The following is a 5,636-nucleotide window of genomic DNA, read 5'->3' on the forward strand; positions in this document are numbered from 1 at the left end:
TGAGGGAGGAGCTGCATAGGGCAGGTCTGCAGGTGGCCTTACACTTCACCTCGGGCATCTGGAGCATCCGGGGTGGAAATCACACCCACTTCTTCCTCACAGGGCATGGGTGCAGCCAGTCAGGCCATCAGTGGGCTCTCCTTCAAGCTGAGGTGATGGATGAGTCCCACAAAGCAACAGAGATCATGGGGGCCATGAACCGCATGGTGGCAGGGGTGGCTTGTTGGGTAGGGTGAGCTCACCCGTGAGTTCATGGTCACCAACAACGGGGTCAATATCGTCAAGGCGGTCCATGATGCCAACTTTGTTGGCATCCACTGTGTGGCATACAAGTTTCACCTTATAGTCAGGGACACCTTGGAGGGGGACAGGGCTGCCAGTGAGGGTGCTATCACAACCAGCCAGCTCATTTCAAAATGCAGGAAGGTGGCGGGCTACTTCCCCCGGAGCATTAAGAGGGGCAAGATGCTGCAGCACAAACAGGCAGAGCTGAGCATCCCACAGCACAAAATCATGCAGAATGTGGAGACTCAGTGGAACTCCACATACCTATACTCAAAAGGCTGGTGGAATAATAGAAGGCCATCCATGAAATGGCTTTGCTTGGGGAGAATGGGATCAGCAGCCCCCTTAACAAAGCTAAGTGGGATACCATTTCCCAGATCTTGGTGGTCCTCAAACCATTCCTTGAGGCCAGTGAGAGCCTCAGCGCTGGTGAGGGAGCTTCAGAACCAAATGGAAAAGTTCCAGGGGATCAGTGTTCCTGGCTGGGGCAAGCCACTTTCACCAGAGGTGCAGGCACTGATGAAACAGCTGAAGGAGGGCATCAAGAAATGTCTGGATCCATTGTAGTCCACTATAGTCCATGTGCTGGCAGCCATGTGCAACCCGAGGGTGAAGGGATAGCGTGTGCACCAGCAAAACCCTGGATCACTGGATGGAGGTGCTGATGGACAGAGTCAGGGAGGCAGAAGGGCAGAGGCAGGGGGACATGGAAGAGGGGGAACCATTGTCCTGTGCCAGCATTTCATCCACCAGCCAGTCTCCTCCACCACAGGTGATGCCAAAGTGGGCCAAGGACACGGCTTCCATGTTGGGGTCCAGAGGCACCAGACTCCAGCATCGGGCAGGTAGCACCAAGGCCTCGGTGGCTACCTATATTGCTGAGGAAGTGGAGCCACTGCTCTACGACCCCTTGGCCTACTGGGCAGGACACAGCCAGATGTGGCAGGCTCTGGCCACAATTGCCAGGGAACACCTGTCCTGTCCACCCACCGGTGTTCCGAGTGAGAGGGTGTTCAGCATTGCTGGGAATGTTGTGATACCCCACTGCACCTCCTTGGATCATGGTTTGGTGAAGCAGCTTGTGCTCCTCAAGGTAAACCTCCTGCTGCTGGGATCCCCCAAGCTCCACATGCAGACGGAATGAGTGCCACCCTCCTCACTCTGTCCACGTCTATTTCCTTAAAGAAAAATTTTTAAAACCATTTAATGCCTTGCTCTCAGAGCTGGAGGTGGCACGCATTGTATCACCAGCCAAAAGGGGAAGAACATGTTCCTGGTGAGCTCCCATGCCAGGATGAACTCAGAGGTATGAGCTGGGGCTCTGGGGAAAGGAGGAGGCCCCAGGTTCTGGGCATGACCTAAAACTGCACCCTGCCAGGTCAGGAGGCCTGATGGGACTGCCAGTGGCACAGCAGCCTCCAAGAAATGCCAGAACTACAAACCTCCCTGGTGAAAGGTGGGTAGGAGGCATTTTATAACTTCCAGCCACCTCACACACACACAGTCCTAGCTAGGAAAAGCCCAGACCTGTAAGAGCTTTGAGAGGCCTGAGGCTTGATGGTTGCTGTGGAGTTGTGAGGCTCCAGGTGAGCTTAGCTGCCTGGGATGCCATCTGCAAGGCATGGGTTGCAAAGCAGGGAAGGTATGGAGCTGCAGAACATATGTCATCCCTAGACATCAGGGGTCTAAATGCTTAGCCTAAAAGCTTAGCAAACTTTAAGGTTTAAAACCCTTCGTCAGGCTGACGAAGCATTTGCAGTTGGTATGTGCACTCTTTTGGGATGGAAGGAATAGTAAAGAGGCTGGTATGCATGTCAAAAAGGCAGTCAGTGAAGATGTAAACTGAGGAGTCAGTGGGCGAGAGACAGGCTGGGGGGAGGGAGGAGGAGAAGGGGGATGAATGTAGCAGGTACCTGAGGAGAGGTACCTGGGGAGTCAGATGTCAGGCAGATTATAATGTGTCATAAATCCAATGTTTATATTTAGTCCATGAATTTTTGTATCCAGGAGGCTAATGAAGTGAAGTTCATAGGCTCATCTGTGAAAAGTGTTTTGTAAATTCCCTTTGTGCATTAGAACTGAGAGATTGGGGAGAGAGTGGTTTTCTTTTGAGAAATGTGCCCTCACTGGTAATTGGGTATTCTTGTCTTCAATAGATTTCCGGTGTGCATTCATTCTGGTGCGCAGTTGTTCTTTGGACTCTCCAAACAACAACTGGGGTGCATGACTTCTGAGGAGAGACTGAGAGAACCGGGCTTATTTAATCTGAAGAAGAGAAGACTGAGATGGTATTGCTTTCAACTACCTGAAGGTTGGTTCCAAAGAGGATGGAGCTAGACTGTTCTCAGTGGTAACAGATGACAGAACAAGGAGCAACTGTCTCAAGTTGCAGCAAGGGAAGTTTAGGTTAGATATCAGGAAAAAATTTCTCACTAGGAGGGTAGTAAGTAAAGCACTGGAACAGGTTACCCAGAGAAGGGGTGGACTCTCCATTTGGAGGTTTTTAAGACCCAGGTCAACAAAGCTTTGGCTAGGATGATCGAGTTGGGGATGGTCCTGCTTGGAGCAGGAGGTTGGACTAGATGACATCCTGAGGTCCCTTCCAACCCTCATGTACCCAAAAAGCCAGCTGCAAGAAACTTCCCTCTGCCAGTCTATGACCAGAGAATTAAGGTGATTCAAAATATCTTCAGAACAGAGGCATTGTTTATTTACCCAGAAGCACACATCAATCAGAATAAACAGTTAAAACAACAGAAGGCCTGAGTCTTAACTTTAAGTTTATCCTTTCCCACAGAGCTGGAACTAGCAGGGCTGCCTCAGACCTATCCCATAGGGCCAGTATCTGAGTCCATCTGCTTTCTGTAGACAAGTTCCCAGTACATTGAATCCCCTTCCATCTCTACAGACTTCATTTGTTTTCTGTCCTTAGATCTGAGTCTCTCAAGCTTTGACTAAACAGCTGTGCAACTTTGGCTAGTACTTGGAAACTAGTTGTCCAGCCGCTGTTCTCTCAACTCCTTTTGTTGTTTACCCAGAAGTACCTTATCATTGCCCACTGTTTGGTTTGTAAAAGCTCCTTTTGGTTTAGCACCATCTTGTTAGACAGAAGTAAATAAATAAAAGAATATATATGGTACGTGTTCTCCACATGTGCTCCACATGTGCTCCTAAGCAAGAAAACCAAGCCAAAAGTAGGAAAATGTTCACCTATTTGTTTGCTTTAAACAGAACCACGGACTCAGTCTGTCACCCACAAGTGAACATTAAAAATTTACAAAACTAAATTGGTGGGAAAATATATGACATTGAATTCATGCACCAATCCATCAAATGCAAAAATAAAAGGCAAACAGAGGACTCCTAACAGAAGAGAGGAGTAAAACAGATGAAACTTCAGCACAAATCTTCAAACAGATGACCCAAAAATAGTTCATCTGTATGAAGTAGTCATTGTGTCTCAACGATCCCTACTGAGAATCCTCTGTTTTGGGGAAAGGGTGTATGTTTTGAGTAGGCGCTTGATTCTAGGCATAGGTGCTACTCAGAACACACACCCTCTCCCCAAAACAGAGGACGTCCAGTAGGGATCTTTGAGACACAATGCCTACTTCATACAGATGACCTATTTTTAATAAGCAGTGTGGAGAGCTGCAGACAAGTAGCCATTTGCATTGCAGAACAACAGGTATTGGTCTTAAAAAACCCATACATTTCCATGTTGCATATTCTGAAGTGCCATCTACTGGCACATTTTCTACTGACTGGATGTGAATACATGAAGTGCACACACACTATTTTTTCCCAATACAGGAAATCAAAGCATTTTGAGTAAATTCAGAGTCCCTGAAATTTCTAGGCAATATCCATTCCATGTGGTTTTGAGTTTCTAACTTCTTTTCCTGTTTGCCCTCAGTAGATTTCTAGGCTCCTAGATTTTCTAACATCACCTTTACTAATTCATTGTGTTGCTGGTATCTGCATCCATTTACTGGGACATTTTTGGATGTCCCTCAAGGACAATAGTTTCTTGGTTGTTTTCAGGAAACAATATCTGCAGTGATAGAACTGTCCTACCCTATTGCTATGCAAGTCATTTGAGCTGTTTTTACATACCTTAGAAACTGGCTGGACTCTGGTTATTCTAGCTCCTTGACTCTATTGTCATAGCACTGTTTGACTTGTTGTCACTGCTGTTTAACTTGTTCTGTCTCTTTTTCCTACTGCTGCTGGCTTCAGAGGTTTATTTACTCTAGGCAGTGGAGTCTGGATGCAAAGTGAGCCAAGATGCCTGAAGGAGATGGTACCCATTCCTTCCACTGATATTTCTGGTAGTTAATCTGAGGTCCATTATCTGTCACAATAGCCTTGAGAAGGCAGTGCCAGACAAAATGAGTTTAGCAGTGTCTAATGACAGAGAAAACTGCTGTTCTCTATAAGGGATCTATTTCACAACAATACACACAGCAATCAGTTAAAACACAGTATACTTGATATTCTTATATATAAAGATAAGGGCAAAGGCTACAGCTTGATTATATTATTGCAACACTCTTCCCAACTTGTATTCATTACCATTTAATTGACCAGTTTGTTTCCTTTACATATTTTTACATATTTTAGGACTAGATGGTTCATCATTAACTTTTAGATCCATTTAAAAGCATCTTGCTATTGAACTTGCCAAGCCCATCTAGCATCTTTATAGGGTTAATCTTATAATGTAGTCATTCAGTTGGAAAAAATATAGCAGGAACTTAAAGAAAACATTTAGAAAGAAAAAATCTAAAGTGAACATTGGGAGTTCTTCAATAACAGTTTTTTAGATGGCCCAAAGATATTGATTCACAGACAATTACAAGGAGAACTTTGGACAAAAGCTCATCTTTGCTCAGTGGCAAATGAAGTCATATAATACAATGCTATACATGATTTGAATGGGAAAAAGAGTAAGAAGTAGATAGGAAACAATATAAAGAATAGATATATATTGGAAGTTATGAAGTGCAGAAAACTGATAAGGGAAGCAAAAGACACCAGGGAAAGTTCCATGGCTAGTAAGCCCATGACTAGAAGACTTTAAGTATACTAGAAAAAAATTCTAACAATTTTTAGGCCCATTAATTTGTGGAGGTAACTAAATTATTACAGTACTAATGAAGCAGAGGAGGCAATTACAAAACAGAAATAAGAAGGATGATGTACTTGTATCACAGAATGCCTTCTATACCATTAGGAAATAAGGAGGATGTTAAGTTCTACTTATCAGAGATAAACATTTTTTAATCAGTAGGTCTAGGTTGCTTGCACTGAAGAGGCTTCAAAATGTTGGTAGAGGAGACCTCTGTCCT

The sequence above is a fragment of the Alligator sinensis genome, unplaced genomic scaffold, assembly GCF_000455745.1.
Source record: "Alligator sinensis unplaced genomic scaffold, ASM45574v1 scaffold1238_1, whole genome shotgun sequence".
Classification (NCBI taxonomy): domain Eukaryota; kingdom Metazoa; phylum Chordata; order Crocodylia; family Alligatoridae; genus Alligator; species Alligator sinensis.